Source organism: Lissotriton vulgaris, chromosome 7 (assembly GCF_964263255.1).
Source record: "Lissotriton vulgaris chromosome 7, aLisVul1.2, whole genome shotgun sequence".
Lineage (NCBI taxonomy): Eukaryota > Metazoa > Chordata > Amphibia > Caudata > Salamandridae > Lissotriton > Lissotriton vulgaris.
In genome coordinates this window covers 769,357,030-769,377,970 of record NC_141695.1, presented here as the reverse complement: position 1 = coordinate 769,377,970, position 20,941 = coordinate 769,357,030, and the positions used below count along the sequence as shown (strand labels likewise).

At 46.3% G+C, this 20,941-nt stretch overlaps 1 protein-coding gene across 1 annotated transcript in view; it reads right to left on the bottom strand.

Annotated features, from left to right (window-relative positions):
• Positions 1-20,941, bottom strand: part of TTYH2 (tweety family member 2) — a 384,443-nt gene that overhangs the window by 179,801 nt on the left and 183,701 nt on the right. The window lies entirely within an intron of this gene.

The following is a 20,941-nucleotide window of genomic DNA, read 5'->3' as shown; positions in this document are numbered from 1 at the left end:
GTGCCCCAGGGGTCGGCATCAGCCCTATTTTATTTAATCTTTACCTCCGCCCCCTGGTTAAGTTGATAAAATCCTTTGGCATAGCAGTTACCAACTACGCTGACGACACCCAACTTATCTTCTCGTTTGAGGGAAAGGAGGCTGTGTCACAAGAGATCTTTCACCGTTGCATGACAACTACGGCGGATTGGTTGAGTCACAAATCCTTGCAATTTATTAGCTCCATAACCGAGGTGTTGCACTGCTCAATGGACCGCACCCCTAGGCCTCTTCCTCAGGATTTCTGGCCTTCCTCTTTTCAGGGCACTATTCTCCCGGCTGACTCCGTTCGGAACCTGGGGGTGATGTTGGGTTCCAACCTTCAGCTGGATGTGTCCGTGAATAAAACGGTGGCCACCTGTATGGCACTACTACGCACGCTGCAGAAGATTCTACCTCTTCTTCCCGTGCGGGCTAGGCCAGAGGTAGTGCGTAGCATCATCTTAAGTAGGTTGGACTACTGTAACGCACTACTTCTGGGGGCGCCTGTCACCTTGGTGGGAAAACTGCAGCGAGTACAGAATTTCGCTGCCAAATTGGCCCTCTCGCTCCGGCGTTCTGACTCTTCCTCTTTGGCACTCACGGATCTTCACTGGTTGCCAGTTCTTCAGCGGATTGACTTTAAAGCCCTCTGTTTGGTGTTCAGGGCCCTACATGGTCAGGGTCCGTCTCCATTGCAGGATTTGTTCTCCTGGTATACCCAGTCTAGATCTCTCCGCTCGGCCTCAGCTTGCTTGGTAGTAGTTCCCAAGATTGTGAGGACTCGGATGGGAGGTCCCTTTTTCAGGTTTACCGCAGCTAGACTGTGGAACTCTCTACCGATATCCTTGAGAAGTATGGGAGACCTCCCTTCCTTTAAGAAAGCTTTAAAAACACATATTTTCCCTAGGACAGTGTAAGCATGGCAGTAGCTGGAAACATCGTTGTATGGATTACTGAAGTCTAAGCGCCAGGATACCCGTTGGGTGACAGTCATTGCGCTATACAAGTATGCCAATACAATACAATACAATACAATGGGACCCATGTCTGGGTATACCAGTCACATGTAGAGCATCAAATACAAGATAATGGATGGAATTCCAATGATGCCTGTAACACCTGCAAGGACATTTCTCAGAGAATTTAAGGGAGACACAGTTGCACTGCAGTGCTCTGCCCATGCATTCCCTCACCATGGGCAGCATTGCTACTAAGAGTCCTTTTGCACTTTGTCATTTTTACCCAATAAGTGCCCCATCTTAGAGCCATGCTGGAACAGAGATTAATTGTTCCTTTTCTCCATTTCTGTGGCAGCTTTGATTTCCTTTGGTACTAAGTTGTCCCGACTGAACATTTAAGCAACATCTTCCAACCTATTTTAAACCCAGCAACTAATTTTCACAGTTTGTTATCCAGCAGCCATATCCTGCTATAGTTCCCTTTCTTGGGCCCCAGTTATTTACTTCTCCTGATGACTCATTAAATCACTAGGGCTTAAATACTGTCAACGTTTCCACATGTGAAACAGAGATAAATAGGTTGTGAAATTCAGCAACATGTATCTGTTTGGATGACCATCTGATGTTATCCCAATTGTCATATTTTTTCAATTCCTAGCACAGTATATTCTGCTTGCCTACCAAGCACACTCACGCTTTTTCTGTAGTCTGCAAATGCAATAGCTCTTTAAGCCAAATCAACATGTTCCTTCTCACTTGGACTGCAGTGAACAACTTGTGTCACTTTGAAGTCATTTAGTGATGTGCTTAGTCCTTTGATGGTCTCAAAAATATAAAATGAGCGCTTGAAGTTACCATTCCAACGTGGCACTGTATTCTCTCGTCACTGATATTGCCTAGGTCTCCTCTCAATTTTCTGGGCTGCCCATGTGCTATCCATAATTTCTCAGAACGCAGCACCTTCCAAGATTTTCAAGGAATTACACTTGTTTAACAACCCAGCTGAGAACGCAAACAATGAGATCCCACTCAGGACAGAACCCGAGGACCAGCTCCTCAAAGATGCTAAGCGTGCTGGAGCATCATTGAGTGGACAGGAGCACAAGTACTGCACCTAAAATCTATCTAGTTCAAGTCCCTAGCCACTCAATCGGGAGAGAGGCTGCACTGAGTAGATAAAGAAAGGGGGAGAAGAAGGTGTCTTCAGGAGTGAACTTATGCTACCGCAGGGTACGGAGTAAAAGGTGGAAATTATACCTTGAACTGAGAATGGTGGTCCTCTCAGAGGAGGAGAGTTTGGGGGCGGCCTGGGGATTCCTGGCAAAATACAACCTGGTCTGCGGCAGGGATGACACCAGAGGGGGACTAGGAAGAGAGATTTGGACTGCCAGGGTGAGACAAATCACTAATGTGAGTGGGTAAAAAACGGATACCCTGGCAAAGACCTATGCTACAAAAAAATATCATTGTCCCAGGGGAAGGTACAAAGACTAGTTACATATAAAATTGTTTTTACAAACATGAACAATCTATACAACAAAAATTTCACTTCCAAAATCTCTCTGGAACCAATACTCCAAACCTGGGCAGGGTTGCCTTGAAAACTAGAGTTATGTAACAGGGCATCGATGGGCATTTACACTGGCCAAGAAATCCAGCCGAAGGTTTTTGACCGAGGATCATAAACTGCTCATAAACGGCCTATTTGCAGCCGTGCAAAATGTAAAGCCCTTTGCCTTGCACATAAATGATTGCACAACACTGGGCCGGAATGTCTCAGATCGGTTTTTAAACGATACATTCCCAACAGAGATCTCCACTCTGCCAATTCCAACATCTTAGCCATCCCAAAAAACAACAAGGCGCACTGGGGTTGCAGAAGCATTATCTATGGTACAGCCAAACTATGAAACAGACTGCCTCCTAATTGCATAGCCATCCCTTCTCTGCTGGCATTTAGGAAGGAGATAAAAACTTGGCTATTGAACCTCAAACTGTTTCTAGCCCGCTCTCTCAAATAGCGCTAGGACACCTGTGGGTACACACGGGCTTTAAAAATTCCCTAACATAACAGTGACTTGGAATAATGTCAGGAAGAAAGTAGCCATTCAATCCCCGAATCTCCTAGATCTGTAAGGTAGCATGCTGGGGAGGCCATGCTGTTAGAGTTCTTTCTTGCATATGTCCATTTGAAAGCCAGAGTTGTGATGACCTGTTCTGTGTGTGGTAGTATGCCTGGAGGGAACAGAATGTTTAGTTGTGGTTTACGTGTAATTTTGCATTGCACCCTACTTCAGAGAGGCCGTCTGTCCGGCCTTGGATTACAAGCATCTGTGTGTTATTGTGAGTGGAAGGGACCAGTAGGTTTGCACCTGGGTGATTTGTGGTAATACAACACCATGTTTCAGCAGGATTGCTGGCGTGTCTTCATTTATCTCTATCTCCAGTAGTATGTCTAGGAGTGGTACGAATGTTTATTTCTGTGCCAACCTCCGAGTTCCTTATGACTATATAGCAGCATGCTTAAGTGTCAAGCTGGTTGGCTCTCTAGTTTAAGAACCCTCATCTGTGTGGCAGGATGCCAGTGCATCAGATTACAGGGAGACTTGGTTGCTCTGCATTGCCTCCTATGTGTGGTAATAGGCTATGGGAGGATTAAGCAGGCTCTCTGCCTCTAGATTACCCAGCTGCATGTTAAATTGCCTGTCAAACGGTGGAGCAGACAAGCTATGTGGCTCTTGAGCCCATCAACTGTTTTGAAGATGCCTGCAGAGCATGGAGGGGGGGGGGGGGGGGGGGGGGGAGTAATTGTGGCACTCCATTGACTTATCCGGTGGATGCATACACGCAGAGAGGGCTGGACAGGCTGGCTTTCTCTGCATGTCCCTATCTGCTGTGGTTTCATGCCAGCTGAAAGCGGAGTGGAGAGGCTGGGTCGTTCAGTGGTCCCTCATCGGTATGGCAGTGTGCCGTAGTAAGAGGGTGACTGGAAGGCTAGGTGGATCCAAGTCCCCGTGCCTGTGCGGCAGTAAGCCTGTGGCGGGGAGGTTGACTGGCAGGTTTGATCTGTATTGCCCCATATGTATAGAACAACAACTTCGGGAGGGAGTTGGGGCTGCTGGGTAGCCCCGCGTTTGCTCATCTGTACAGTAGAATGCTTATAGAGTGGATGGCCTGACAACTTGCAGCTCTGCAGCCCATAGTCTGTGTGGTAGTATGTCTGGGGGCAGCTTGGCGAGAGGATGACATCATAGTAGTATGCCAGTGGAGGTGACGTCATAGTAGTATGCCAGTGGAGAATGGATGTTTCAGCATTTCCTCGTGGTAGAAGACTAGGCCCTGAACATCTTGTATGTCTGAAATGCGACCTCGGCGGTACAGGGTGGCTGGGCCCTGGCTGCATCGGAAGGAGACATTTGTTGATGGCGCGTGAGTGAGACATCAGCTGCACCACAGGATCTTGTGTCTTCGTGCGACAGTGCAGTTCACTTAATATGATTATAAAGAGCAATCTAAGAGGGCGGAAGATAGCTGCACTTAGATAAATGAGTTTTAACCCTACAGGATTCACGGCCTTCCTTCGAGGTCAATAGGTCAGGAGTTCCAGTCCCGGGAGACTCGGGCACTGTACCGCCTGCGACCCGCCCTGGCCCTGCCTCCCTCCCTCAGGATGACAGCTGCCAATTCCCCATCCCTGCATATTAAATGAACTGTCTACACGTTAGTGGTGATGCTGCCGACGACGAAGCGCTCTCGGTCGTTGATTAAACTGGGCTGTAAAATGTCACCAAGGGACGGGATGTCACAATAACACCACCTCACATCCACTTAAGTATAGTCTATTTCAACATTACAGCACGTCCACGGTGCTACTAATACAGCCTCCAGTACCGAGTAACTAAGGAGTACCAATGTTACCTAATATGGAAGGATGAAAAGCATGGAGATCCCACTTGCATTCCAACCTGAAGCACATCCTACAATGAAGAAAGTTCACCTACCGACCCAGCAATTTTACCTGTGTGACACCGAAAAACATAAAGTAGGCTTTTAAACCATCAAACCCGGTTCGGTGTTTCACACATCTATGCTATGAAAAGCACACTGCAAGCAAAGGCCTTCCTTTTTATGGGCTGGCTTGATAGATAATTGTCTGACGACAGCTGAGCTAAGTACCAACATGAGAGATGCGTTGGCTCCGCCCACACGTTGGGAGAAAGGAGTACATGTTTTGATTGGGCACAAGTTGTGTGCTTCCACAAAAAGTGGTGCCCTCTACTCAGCTGTGATCATTTTGTCTATTTATCGGGCTGCCTGAGCTTGAACTTTAAGGGGAATACACATGACCCGTAATGCTATTAAAGTGTCTTAAATAACAAGATCATTTTTGGTGTTTTTCTTTGGCACCAGCACAGATGGGAGGAGGCAGCCATTAAAGTACATGGGTTTTTAAGTCTGCTTGACAGGTTATTCATAAACAAGAAGTATTGGCATTGCCAATGCTTGTTCAATATCTCTGTTCTAATTCCATGTTCTCCCTGCTATTTTTCTTCTTAACCTCCCGGAATCACTCTGACAAGCTTAACTGTGCCCTTTTCTCCATCACAGACACGCTCCATAACCAAACTCTGCCCTCTATACTATACAGATATATTTCCGTGGAGCAAATTCTGCATCGCTACCTTGTCAACTACAACCACCGCTGTCTCTGGGGCCAGATTACCAACTCACAACATGCTATTAAATGGATGGAATGGGTGCAGACTAGGACAGTGCGCCTTATGAGCTATTAGAAAGCAGTGATCTCAAACCTAAACTTTGAATAGTGCATTTCACTGCAGGCTGCGGGGTTGTTGGGGGTGTAGTGAGTGATTTCACCCACCTGTGCAGATGTCTGGGGAATCCCTGGGACCCCTGTGCCCCCCCTCAATTGAGGTTGCACTGTCTGCAACCTCAATGTGACAGTCATTGTACCTCTTGGCAGCTCCTTTACTCCTGGAACGGACCAAAGGGGAAAGTGTTCCCCCATTTGCAACAGACCACACCCCCAGTTAAATGAGGTAACACACCCTCCATGAGCAGACCAGCAAACATTTGAACCACCGCAATCCGTGTTATAAAAAGGAGCCGCACAACCACTGGCAGCCTTTTCTATTATGCCATAGTGCCCTAGGGAGCAAGAAGTGGGAGACAATGCCCAGTTTGCCCCAGGGGCAGTTTTTGTGAAACGCCCAAAGGGAGAGCTAGTAAGGAAGCCATCTATCCATTATCACTTCACAGGACACTTTGCATGCACACGTCCATTAGCAGATGTTTATTTGTGAAGGGGCAGAGACTATAAAATGTGGAGCATATTTTAAGGAAGTTCACTTTATAACTCTTCCCCTCAACCAGGCCTAGTATCTCTTTAAAAGATACATAGTGTTCACTGCATCATCATGCACCAGGGTTGAAATCAGTCTACAAGCTCTAGGAGTTAGCTTTCATTGTTTGCTATCACTACCCTTAGCAGACACAAGTGCAGAAAGAGTAACTTTACCTTTCACATATATAACATTTCAGACTTGCCATCGATCCCATTTACAAGCTCATTTTGTCATTCTATAAGTCTGATTTTCATAAAAACAGTTGTGAAATCGATGGGAAAGCTTTATTTCCAAACTGGTGGTGTGCAAAATCGCATTATTATTTTCTTGCAATATTTTAGGAAGATAGTGTGGAATCAAGCAAATGTATCCTTGCATGATTCTTTTCAAGCAGGCTTCCAACATCCTAAAAATTAATACTCTTGCTCAGTGCCTGCAGGAGATTAGTTAAAGCAGAAAATCTATATATGCAAATCACACAATGTCACATTTTGATATATTTTAGAAAAATTTCGAAACTCAATTTGTGAACTATGCCAGCATAATTACATTTTCACTCAGTCCTATTCCAGATAAGCATATGGACCTTGCCACAGGGGCCCATAACACTGGCAAAACATATTTCATTTATGCCTGCTGTGCTTTACTTAATTTATTTGGTTTGACCTTAATTATTTTGACTCTTTATGAATTTAAGTGTTGTGACAAAAATTAACGTTTCACCCGTGGGTCTTTCTCAGAAAGGAATTCTTATTTCAATTCAGTCGGCTACCCAAGGCAGGACAAGAGTACCTTTTTGGTAAATTATAGTAATTATGGCATTTTGAGCCTCTTTCAGTCCATTTCATGCCAGCTGATTTGGTCTTGTGTGTTGTCCGCGTAGCCCCACCCTTCCATTCACTGAGTGAAAACCAAGGGTGAAAACCAAGGAACTTACAATTATCAAGTGAACACTAGTTTTTAGGTCTCGGCTAGTGTAGGCTGCTCATGCGCAGTCTCGCTGGCCAGATCTTGTGTCTCAAAGTAGCGAGTCTTAAACCCGCCCCTCTTCTCCATTGGCTGGCTCCCTAAACGGCAGCCAGCCATTGGAGAAGAGGTTTCTCTGACGTAATTTTTTGTAGCTAAGCCCTGTCCGTTTCGGATTGAGGAGCATGTTTTTTGCGTTTCTTTCTCTCCTCAAAAACATGCCCCCAGCCTGAAAAGGACAGGGTTTAGAGCAAATGGCGAGCGCTTGTATTGTATTCTGTGTCCAACCCTCCAATGACATTACAGGATTGAGTCTAGGGCCCACCATTTGCTCATCAACAGCCTCCTATTTGCTGGTGAGGGTCCAACGAAGTAAACAGCGGTGTTTACTTATTTTCTGCCCCTACTACTGCCTTCCGGGTCCAGAACACTTGTTATGACAGGAGTAGAGCGATTCCAGGCGTAGCAAAGGGAAAGCTGTCTTTCCTTGCTAACAATGTCTGTTTTTGTCTGTATTAAAACCTCGCTCCCAAAAGTAGAGCAGGGTTTTCCCAGAACCATCAAGCGATGTCACCAATCGTCGCTGAACCGAGACAGCCAACGGACGGCTCGGATTAAATATCCGGCGACGCAGGAAGGCCCGGCCTCTTTGTCCCAGCACCTGTGGCGCACTCTGATAAAAAGGCCGCCATTAGTCAGTCAGCGCCACCGACATCCCATCGAGTTCAGGTGTCCGGAGAGCTCAATGCGCACCCTTTTCCTACCCTCCTTTCTGAATGCCTCCAAGCGGGTCAGTTACCTGGAATTACTGCAAGGGGTCTTCTCTTTCAATGTGAACATTCCTCTCTGCTAGTGGGCAGGAAGGAGACTGCTCTGTATACTCGGAGGAGCAGTTGTATCCAGGATGTGGCATAATGCCCGGAGCTGCCGACCTTGGAACTGGGGAACCAGGTCCGAGTCTCGGCGGTAGCTCAACATCTTGTGATACTGGGCAAATCACTTAATGTCCCATGCCTACCAAAAATTAACGCGTCCTTGTGAAATGGAACTGGTGCTCCTGTAAAGCGCTCCAATACCTCTGGCCGAGTTCGCGCTATATTAATCTGCAGCAACAATGGAATAATGCCCACACTGATGGACAGCACAGAGTGCTTCTCCATATTGCATCTGGGAGTCGCACAGACCAAGAGCAGTGATTGGTGTGCGTGTAAGTCCCACTAACTTTTGAGGCAGCCGAACGCCCCATTTACTGCTCAAGGTGGGTGCAGTCTATAATGCGGACACTGCTTCAACTCAGGTCACCTGGTTCTCATGAACAAGTACTAAAGGCCATTCTGCACTGCTGGTGTCTGCATTCTGAAAAGGGGATTCTTCTGTGCTCAAGGCTCCTGCATTGACCAGTCACCTCCAGAAGGAGGCGCAATGTTTGAAGACGCAATTAAGCACCCCTGCTTGGGCCACCTCTGGTGGGAGCCACTTTAGGGGCAATGGTGCCCTGAGAAACCGCATAACACGTCTCCCAGCACCGATCCGTGATAGAGCACGAACCCCCTAAATGGGTCTGTGACCAGTTGCGCTTGATTCTGTGCCAGGATGTGTGCGGCGCCTCCTGTGGGCAAACCCTGACTCCAGGTGCACCGCTCCTACCGCACAACCACCTGGTTAAAGTGCAGCCGGTTCACAAGCAGAAGGGGCCGCCTTGGCTGTTCTCTGGTGCGACCACCAGTGGGGGCTTCGGGCCCTGCCCTGAAGCCGGACCCCCAGCTGTCCACAGTATTGTACAGACCTGCTCTGTGCCCTATAAACACCACCTCACACAAGCACACGCACGCGCTGAGGCGCCCTCGACAAGACTGGAAAAAGTTCAGCCAAACTGTTAGAAAAGTGTTTTTTTAATGGGTATTTCTGACTCCTCAGCGGGATTCACCCACAGGACGGTTATTGCGCACGGCTGTCTTGCCCACCGACAGTCTGCTCGCACTCCATGTGTCTCCATGGATGCGATTTTACGCACAGGTTTCTTAGCGCTTTGAACCCTGCTGTGTATAATCTGCGCTATAGAAAACAATCACGGCTTGCAATCGTCAAGAATAGTTTGCTTCTGTCTACAAATGCCGGTATTTTAAGGAAAGCACAGTTCAACAAAGTATATCCTTTCCCACACATTTTTGTTGTAACTGGGAGATCAGTACCATTTATTTATTTTTTTAAATTAATTTTTTTATCCTCATTCTGCAATAGTAGGTATACTGAGTTTTCAGGGACCCGCTTCTCTGTTATCTCTTCCTTCAATGCCCCTTTTGTGTTCAGAGTGTTGGCTTTGGGGAGTCTCCCTGTTATTAGGTTCAGAGGGGGTCCCCTTGTTTCCATAACTACATTCAATAAATTTGTCCATCCTGGGGGAGCTGACCATGCAGGCCACTCACACAAGCACTTTGCCTGTATATTTATTGCCATTGCATGATCATCAGACTTTGCTCTTTACAATATATAGTGTAAAACATTCTTTACGAGGCAGATAGGGAGTCCTCCCATATTTCCCAAAAATTATACTTCCTTTTGGATCTCCCTTTCCTATCCATCTTGTTTATCATATTTACTGAGGCTACCCAATCTCGATATGTCGGGGGAGCTGAGTTTACCCAATTAATACATATCTGTCTCTGTGCTAGCAGGATTAACATAAACAACAGGTTCTCCTCTTTTTTTGATAAGATATTTGGACCCATGTTTTTAGTCACCCCAAAGATAACAAGGAACTTCCTGATTCCAGAGGCGACCTTGGGGAACGAGCTGCCATCACTGGAGGTCCAGAAATCATGGCAAGTATCTATGGAAAAATGTTGGTCAATTGTGAAATCTACTACCTTAAGAAGAAACCATCTCTTTATAACCCATAGAGCTTACTGGACCCTGAAGAGGCTTTCTAAATTCAGCGGCTCAAACACAAAAAGCTGCCCCAAATGCGGATTGGAAAAAGCAGACGACCTGCACATGTTCAGGAAGTGCCCCCGGCTCGACGAATTCTGGGAGGAAGTGGGTGATACTCTAGACACAGTACTGTGAAGAGCAACAGATGTAAGTATGGATCTTGTTATCTTTGGGGTGACCATTTATTTATGATAAACATCTTCTCATCCAAGACAAAGGCGCACTGAAGTGGCCAAGTGATTCATGCTGGCACTATAAAAAGAAGGATGGAAAACAATCAACCCACACCAGTTCTTGCACCTAATTAAGATGCCCCATTCTCTTATTTCCCCTAGCCAAGCCCCTCTCAGAGTGTCTCCCAGGACCCCGGTGCTGAAGGCAACTTCCTGCCTCGGCCTCCTCAGCCTCCCTGCTCCAGCTCTGCGAATCTCTGCCCCTTTCCTCCTCATCGCATCAAGGCTGCAGCCCTCACTCCTCCACTGCACCATCACTCACTGCTGCACTCTCTCCTCAGCCCCACTGCAACACCCCTTCACTGTTTCACTCTCTCCTGAGCCTCTCCCTGTCCCGTCCCTTCACTGCTGCACTCACTCCTCAGCCCCACTGGCCCGTCCCTTCACTGCTGCACTCACTCCTCAGCCCCTCCCTGCACCATCCCTTTACTGATGCACTCTCTCCTCAGCCCCACTGCACCATCCCTTCACTGCTGCACTCTGTCTGTGTGGGGTTCTGTCTGTGTGTGTGTGTGTGGCTCTGTCTGTGTGTGTGTGGCTCTGTCTGTGTGTGTGTGGCTCTGTCTGTGTGTGTGTGGCTCTGTCTGTGTGTGTGTGGCTCTGTCTGTGTGTGTGGCTCTGTCTGTGTGTGTGTGTGGCTCTGTCTGTGTGTGTGTGTGGCTCTGTCTGTGTGTGTGTGTGGCTCTGTCTGTGTGTGTGTGTGGCTCTGTCTGTGTGTGTGTGCGTGGCTCTGTCTGTGTGTGTGTGTGGCTCTGTCTGTGTGTGTGTGTGTGTGGCTCTGTCTGTGTGTGTGTGTGTGTGTGGCTCTGTCTGTGTGTGTGTGTGGCTCTGTCTGTGTGTTTGTGTGTGTGGCTCTGTGTGTGTGTGGCTGTGTGTGTGTTTGGCTCTGTCTGTGTGTGTGTGTTTGGCTCTGTATGTGTGTGTGTTTGGCTCTGTATGTGTGTGTGTTTGGCTCTGTCTGTGTGTGTGTGTGTGTGTGTGTGTGTGGCTCTGCCTGTGTCTGTGTGTGTGTGGCTCTGCCTGTGTGTGTGTGTGTGTGTGGCTCTGTCTGTGTGTGTGTGTGTGTGTGTGTGTGGCTCTGTCTGGTTCTGTGTGTAGCTGTGTGTGGCTCTGTCTGTCTGTGGTTCTGTCTGTGTGTTTGTGTGGCTCTGTCTGTGTGCGTGTGGGGCTCTGTGTGTGTGTGTGTGGGGCTCTGTGTGTGTGTTGGGCTCTGTGTGTGTGTTGGGCTCTGTGCTGTGTGTGCGTTGGGATCTGTGTGTGTGTTGGGCTCTGTGTGGGTAGCTTTTTTTGTAGGTGGGTCTGTGTGAGGGTGGCTCTGTGTGTGTAGGTGGGTCTGTGTGAGGGTGGCTCTGTGTGTGTGTGTATAGGTTGCTCTGTGTGAGGGTGGCTCTGTGTGTGTGGGTGGCTCTATGTGAATGACTGTGTGGGTGGCTCTGTGTGGGTGTGTGTCGCTCTGTGTGTGGGTGCAAATGCAATAGGTCTCGCATTTGCGAGAGAATAAGCTATTGGCATTGTAAATGACAATGCCATTTATTTATAGGTTTTAAAAACAAATACTTAAATAAAAATAATGTCATGAGCAATGCCAATAGCTCTAACTTTAACAATGGCGAGACCATTGCATTGTAAATGCTTGTTATTGCTTTCTTCAGGCCTGTAGTTTGGCATCCCCCTGCTATGTTTTGGCAGACTAATCGGCTGGAACCGAATGGTGACAAAATACTCACAACTGAAACATTGTAAGATAACAACAAAGGCAAAGAGGGCACTAGAAGAAGGAGAAAGTGTACCCACTCTGACAGGGAGGGGAGTGTGATTGTCAGACCGCGGGACAGACGATGGACGTATGACGTAAAGGCCAAGCAGCCACCATGTCAGCGTCGTTATCATCACCAAGGAGGGAATTTCATTCTCTAACTGCACAATAATGCCCAATATTCTAGCTGGCATGTGAGTGTGACTGGGTCTATATGCCGGGGGACAGGCCCGGGAGGGAAAAAGAATGGTTGTGACTAATACGGGAGCAGGCAGAGAAAATAATTCTGCTAAAGTAAAACGACGTAGCTGGGAAAGATTAAGAATGAATTAAACTGAGATTTGGGGGAGGAGCGATAGAGCCATTAAAGCATGAATGGACTTGCTTAGAGGGTGAGGAGGGTAGCTGGTTAATATTGATAAAAAGCCATTCCAGTATGTACGTTATGTTATTGGAATTTTTAAAGTACAACTGTCACCCTAAGGTGTCCTGGCGCTGAGCACTGCCTAATATGTTCCTTGTGGTGGGAAGAGACCATTCCAGAAACAACCTGGTTTTCAACCCTTTCGTAAAGGTAAGGAGTTTGGAGGCATTCCTCAAGTGAAAGGGTAAATTGTTCTAATTTTTTGCGGCACTTGTAATAAAGCTCCTACCGCCCCAGCTAGCTTTTTTAGTTGGGCGAACAATCACTTCTCTGGCTTCCATAGATCATAGAATCCTTCCAGGAAAACCAATTGAACCTTTGGTTCAAATATTCAGGGCTGCCCCATTTAGGGCCTTAAAAACAGTGCAAAGGGCCCTAAAACTGCGCCCTTTGTCTTACTGGGAGCCAGAGGAGATGTCTAAGACCCTTTTTTACCAAAGTAACCCTGGGAGTACCCGTCAGCAGCCTAGCAGCTGCATTCTGCACTATCTGAAGCCTGTTCAGGTATTTCTTTTCGATATTCAAATAGAGGCAATTACAGTAATCCAAACGGGACATAATCAGCCCAGTGACTGCTGTCCTGAGGCTGTCATTTGGAAGAAGAAACTTCACTTCTCTCAGAATTCTGTGAAGAAAAAAGCTTGCAGCGACAACCCCGTTGACCTGGTCTCCAAATATAAGTTTGTCATCAACAGTGACCCCCAAGCTCTTCATTTTCCTAGCAGGAACTGGGAGAGTACCCAGTTCTTCTGGCCACCAGTCAGGTGTCCAGAGGTGCATGTTGTTCCCAAATATAATGACCTTGATCTTACCAGAGTTTAATTTCAGGCCGTTAGATGACATCCACCCCGCAACGGCTTTCATACAATTGTGGCATCTAATACCTGTTTCGACTTCCTGGCCACATTTGAGAGATACCACAATTTGTGTATCATCGGAATAAGAAGTCTATTGAAACCCATAATATCTTATTAGGATGGCCAGAGAGGACACGTACAAATAAAAGGGCTAAGGGCAGACCCCTGTGGGACTCCACATGATAAAGAAAATGGTTCAGATTTATCATTATCCAGATAGACTGTTTGAATTTGATTGGTGAGAAAGGATTTTAAAAGATTCCAGGCAGTGCCATGAACCCCTACTTCTGACATACGGTCCATCAATATCTCATGATGAACCGTATCAAAGGCTGCAGAGAGATCCAATATAATTAGTATTGCGGCGCCTCCGTAGTCCAAGGCCTCTCTAACCTCCTCTGTTGATATAATCAGAGCCAGCTCTGTACTATGAGCCGCACGAAACCCATATTGAGTTGGGTCAAGTATGCTCTGAGTGAAGAAATTGGCTCATTTGGATATTCACAGCTTTTTCTAGGATCTTTTCCGGAAGAGGAAGGCGTGAGATAGGCCTGTAGTTTCTTGCATCTTTTGGATCAAGATTTTGTTTTTTTTAGTAGTGAAAGGATAGAAGCAATTTCCATCTTTTAGGATACTAACCCAGTGTTAAGTATAGTATTAAACCGAGGGGTGAGAGCCATACCAATAATCTCCGGGGCTAATTTGCTCACAAAAGCAGGGCAGGGGTCTAGAGGGGATCCAGAGCGAATCGACACCAAGAGTTTGATGGAATCGTGTGTCTCCAGTGATGTAAAGCTATCCAATATTGGGATTGTTTTACATCTCTCAGGTGTGGCCATGACTGATGCCACGTTATCCTCTTAAGATAAATCCGTAAAAGAGGAAAAGATCGCCTTCACATTTTGTTTGAAAAATCTAGCTAACGTTTCACATAGTTCAGGGGTGCTGTGAATTTTTGGAGGATTGGGAGAAGTGAGTTTGGCTATACTTTTGAACAATTCTTTGGAGGAGGATATAGCTTTGCTGATCTGCTCCGCTAAGAATGACCTTTTGGTGTCAAGGAGTGAATTCTTATAGACCGTAAGACTTAATTTATACACCTCTTTATTGGTCTCAGTGTGGCCTTTCCTCCAGGCTCGTTCCAATTGTTTACAATCTAGTTTTAGCTTTCTCAATTCTTCAGTATGCCATGGAGCTGATGGTGGAACCCCGCCTGGGAGACCACAATTTTACAGGTGCTAACTTGCTGCAGGCAGCCTCTATCCATTCCGTGTAGGCTGTCGTGGCCTCCTCAACTTTTGGCGAAAGTTGCGAGCTGTGGTTTTTCGAAGATTACCTAGCTCTACATCATTAATATTGTTACAAACCCTAGTGTACAGCATAGACCAAAGTATATGTTTTTAATTTTCAGCTCATCTTGCTTCCAAATAACTAACCTTTTACTTTGATATTAGATTCAATGTCTCTGTCTGGTACCTAATAATGGATTATGACAATATTCATTATGTAGAGGAGAATCATAATTAGGGTTGTGGGATTTTTTTCTACACCAGTATCATTTCAAATAATTTCAGAATTTCGTGTTATGCAAAATCTGTATTATTTTAGCCGTTATGCACAACTCAAAAATTCGCTCAAAGACATTTTCTCCTTCATGCCATCATTGCATGTAAATTTTTTGTGCAAGGTATATCGTGGAGACAAAAGTTGCCATGGGATGCCAATAAAATGTATTTTGCCTTGATTCTTTTAATGAAGATTTCGCACAACCTTTCACTTTAAAACGTCGACAAAAAATAATACATGACCAGACTTTTGTCTGTCCAGGCTTGCAGCATACCACAGGTGACTCTCCTAAAATAGAACATGTAAGTATTATAAATGAGAATATGTGACCTGGCTGAAGCCATTGCATGCATGTCACTTTCATAAATGCATTCCTATAGGTGAAGTCCGCATGTATGGTTCAAATTTTTATGAATCTTTCCAATCAAGAGTTATGGCCGTGATAAGTATTACCGTGTTCTTCAGCAAGCTGGGTTCACTAGGAGTCACATTACGATAGGGGACAAGGAAACATGTTAATTCTATACTTTGCATAGTTGACTCTCACCTGCCCATGGACCAATATATGTAATTGCAGCACACCTACAAGATGTGCACATGGCTCTGGATAGCAGCAGTGTTATGGCTCTGAGATTTTTCTCTCATCAGCTACATTTTACACTGTAGATAATCACATACTCTGCCGGATCTGAGTAAAGTCATTGACACTCGACTGGATTAAAACACTCGACTGGATTAAAGGTTTTTCCCCCTCAGACCACACATGGTCAGTAGTAGCCTTTCCTTTTCACTCAGTTTATTGGGTCCTCATTCCAATGTACAGAATCCTTACTTGGTAACCGGTTCAGCTCTTATTCGATCATATGTTTTTGGAAGCTGTTCACCAGAAATTCGTTGTTCTTCACGAGGTTGCTATACATTGGATAAAGTATCTCCTTCCTTACATTATAAGAATACTGCATGTCATCGAGGAGATCCAAAACCACATAGAGGAACGAGGCCAGAAGCAGAGTTCCTTTATAAAAATATGGAACTCGGACATGTCTTGCAATATCCTGTTCATGTTCGGCATGGGGTACTGTATTCCTCGTAATACATGGTCACAGCATCACATTTCCTGCTAAGTAATTACATTCCTGGTGTGCAGCTCTTTCAAATGAAAGAGCATTAAAGGTGCAGGAGAAACATGCAGAAAGATTTTGACGTTACTAGAATTACTAAAGGAGGGCAAAAAATAAACATGTTGCCATAAATACCTACTTTCTGCTTGTCACGGTATAGCAACAAAAACAGAGTTGAAAAAGAAAAGCAACTTTTTCTTTTCATTTGATAAACAGTTGGTTTAATTATGCTTCGTCACCTGACCTAACTTTCCCCTTGGCTGCTATCTTTGGCAGGAGGCACTGTGACGTCAGAACCCAACTGTAATAACTTATTGCAGTTGATTTTTGAAGACATTTCTTTTTAATCAGCGACAGGGTGCATCACAAGTCGCCGGTTATAAGGAAATTAAAAATGGGCTTTTATACAGGGATTGCAGAATCCCACATATTATAAACTGTTGAGGGATGGATTTTGGCTTTGAACGAACACTACTCTGAAATGCTTGGTCTCTGCCATTTCTAATATTTCTAGCAGATTTGCCTCTGTCCGTTCTTTGCCACAAGACAGGCTCCCGGTGTAGAACGAACACCATGGGTCTATAAAGAATGGAACATTCAGGTATGGACTTTTTGGGTGCATGGAGAATAGTTTTCAACAGTGGTATAAGTTTGTGCCCTTTAAATAACTTTGCCTTGCCACTGTTCCTCATCTCCACATGCAGCTTAGCCCGTTATGATTGTACCAGTCACGTGATCAACTCCCAGGGACAGTAGAGGCTACAACAGTTGGAAAGGCTGTGACCACCTTAGAGTCCAGACTGCATGAAAAAGGCATTGGCAGGCTCTTAGAGTTGACCGATTACAGGGCGCTGCAAGTTTTGTTGAGAAGATTTTCTGCAAACATGAAGGTTGTGGGGAGAGCAATGTTGACTCCTGTTTCCGGTGGCGCTAGTGAGCAACTGCAACCAGCGAAGCCGCAAGCCGCAACCGCAGGTGTGGACGAAACCGTGGACGAAACCGCGAGGAGCCGTGAGGTGCCGCGAGGAGCGAGGAGCCGTGAGGAGCCGTGAGGGGCTGCGGAGCCCAAGCAGGGGCGGGACAGCAGGGCTGAACAGCGGCAGCAGCCCCCGGGCACCCGGCAATCAGCATCCTGCATCCAGTGCATCGAGTGCAGCACCGCCGGCGGTCACTAGCGGCGGCGGAAGAGGAGAGGTGAGCAAGAGGTGAAGGCGGAGGTGGGAGAGAGGAGAGAGCGCAGCCCTACGGCCCCGGCCCCCGCATCGCCTCACCTCGTCTTGCCCTGTATCGCATTGCCCGCATTGCCCTGCGCCAGTGCCTGTGGTGAGCGTTTGTCAAACTGCCATCAAAGCCAATAGGTCACTGCTAGCTTTGATGCACAAGAACCTGTCAGCAGAGCGAGTTCAGAGGACGTTCGTGGAGTTCAGATCTCGGAGCTTGAGCCAGGCAGCGACACCGGTGAAGCAGAGAAACGCCAGTCAGAGGTTGCCGCCCCCCTCCCTCCCTTCCCTCCCTACAGGCACAGGCCAAAGCTAAGCTAAGCACAGCTGGAAACAATCCTGGCTGGTGAAAGAGGTTCTGTTTAGAAAGGAGGGCGAATTGACAGGACCAGTAAAACAAACAAACAAACAAAGACAAAACCAACAAACATACAGATATCAAACAAATCAGAAAATACAATTCAATACAATTTTTTTCTCTTTAAAATTGGCAAAAAGACTAAAAACAATAACGACCATCCCCAAAAAGAAAAAAACTCATAGCTCCGCCCTAAGCAAAAAAAGGAAAAAAAACCTTCGCCACAGCATCAAGTCGCAAGGCGGGTGGGCAACAACCCAACCATGAGGTCTGGAAGAATAAGGGGGGATGAGTGTAAAGAGAAAAAATCACAATCTAATCCCAAAAAACCCAAAAAAGAAATGGAGATGGAACCAGAAATAGAAACGGAGGTCATAAAGGCGATGGTCATGGAGGACAACAGCATAGCACCAGGTACTACGCAGGAAGGAATGTCACCTACGGAGCCGAGGCAAACAAATAGCGACAAGCAGTACGCGACGGAAGGCGTAACACAGGGCATTACAGCCATCTCCGGATCCGCAAGCTCAAAGTCAACTGTCAGCAAAAAAGCGACTGAGACAGCCCCGCCTGTTACTAACGAAGGCGGCAAGAAGGGCATACCACCTGCACCAAAAAGGCACTATTCATGCCCAAACAGCAGTAAACGGGCATTGATCACCGACTTCCTAAAAGTGGCCACAAAAACTGCGAAAAACAACCAGGAATGCGACGACCATAAACAATTCGCACATTTACAAGATACCAGTCCTAGCATTGACACCTTTGACGGCCCAAGTGAAGCCGATACGAATATCCCCCTCGATAAGTGCATCAAGAGTCGCATTAATGAAAAAGCAGAACCTTGGGCGATAGGTCCAGACCTGGATCACGCATCAGAAGGCGAAAACCATGGCCCTCAAACTCTAAAAATCATACCCCTCTCAGAAGGTGGTCATACCCATAAAGTCAACGCCATAGAAGCAGAAATACATCATCAGCCGCTCATCCTAGTATCACAGCCGAAGGGGCAACAACAACTGTTACCAAGCCATAATGGTCTTAACGGTAACAAAGAAGCTATCTCAACACATCAGACAAGCACGGGCCCTCTAAGCCCCTTCGGTACCACACACATGCTGTCGCCGGCCCTACTCACAGACGACCCGGTCAAAGCAATAACCAACAAGCATTATTCACCGGAATCTGTCTATCGAAGTAGTATAAAATCACCGCCCTCAAGGTAACAAGATGACTTATTTCTTAGTCTAAAAAATCTCGAAAATTCTCCCATGATGCCGCAGTCGCAAAATAGGGAGATAGTACACGAAATTCCAGCCTCTCAGGTTTCCTTGCCTCCAGAGTATACACCTTCACCGGTACAGGCAGCCAGCTCACCACCCTCTGCAGTCTGGTCCCATTTGTTAAACACTTTGGACACTATCGGCAAAGCCATGACCTATCACGCAGACAAATTAGATACCCAAGTTGGCCTGTTAAACATTCTAGCTATCTACGTACAGGGGGTGGAACAAAAGCTGCAAAACCTAAATGAAATGATAGAGCGGGTGCAGCAAGACCGAGAAACATGCTACCTAACAAACCATTGCCATTGCACGCAAATCATAGACCAACTAGCCGTAGTTCCAAATTTAATGTCCGAACTACTGGGGGTCGTCAGGGACACCTCAGCACAGACTAATCCACCAACAAAGAAATTCAGAGAAACCCAGCAGGAAATGGATCAGGTTTACCCAAGTCCCCCAAAAGAGCACAATGTAAAAGCAGGGGGGCTCAACAGAGCTCTAACACCCGAAAGCACAAAAACATTACAGTTAAAAACCGTTTCTGAAAATGTAGCCGTCTCGATCAGCCCATCAGTTGATCTTTGCAACAACCCACTCGCATAAGAAGCAATTACTAAAGCTCCACTATCAAAGCGGGAGAGGAAACGACTAAGAAAGTCAAGAAAGGGAAAACAAACAAGACATGCACCAACCATAATCAGTACCACAACGGAGCAAAATGTTACCCAAAGCGAAGACGATACACCAACAACAAACACAGAGAAAGCAAGCCTGGTGGTCAACACAGTCCCATCTACCAATAAGCCTACCAACACAACAATTCAAAAGCAACCAAAAATGGAACACTCGCAGCAAGCAAACGTATATAGCATATTCAAACCCATAGAAAAGGTAGAGAATCAGCATGTAACATCACAGCCCACTCAAATCCCAACAAACACTACCAGACGCAACACATTAGTCACATTAGAACCCGTCAAAACCAGCTCAAATGATGTAATTCGGCCTAATGAGGGAGACAGCAAGGATGGGTGCACCGCCGACAAAATATACAGGATTCACAGGGAAAGCAGTGTTCCAACCACTGCAACAAACAATGATATACCTCCTCTAAACACCGCATGCAACACTCAGAATCCTCGCCGGACCACCGCGGGACAACCCTCAGAGGGAAATGAACTTAAAAAAAGCCATCACACAGAGCTGGTCCTTTCCGACAGCAATAACTGGTACTACAAAAAGCTGCATTTCATCCCTCATTTCGAATCGAGGGGAACCCATGACATCCTTAATAGAAGCGTAATACTAAAACTGCTCAAAGCACTCCCGTCCCTGCGTCATATTGAGACGGAGAACCTTGAAAGCGTCGAATTCAGCCCTAATCCCGACCCATCCGGTCGAGAAATCACCATAGTAAGCTTTACTGATAACTCCATCACAGAGCAAATCTGGCAGCAGCAGGTTTTATTTGCCAAATGGGGTATAGAACTAACAAAACCAACGCCCGCCCGCTATCCTACCCCACTTCAACAACTAAAGTCATCAGAGAGCTTGTTGAGAGGTGCGAAAGGCCCAGAACACCAAAGCCCAAGAATTGGCAAAGATCAAGGCGGGAGGAAAATAACCATAACCTTCGTTCATCCGGAAGCAGGAAAACACACAGGGCAAAGGAAACAGAACCCAGCTGGAACCCGCCAATGCACGGCATGAACAAAGCCTTTCAAAGCAAAAATAACAAACCACGGTTGCAACATTTGCTCTTGGAACATAAATGGCCTGAGCTCAAAACTAGAAGATCCAGACTTCATGGAATTTCTCAAAAAACACGATTTATTCTTCTCCAAGAGACATGGCAAACAAATCCTTCACCAATAGTA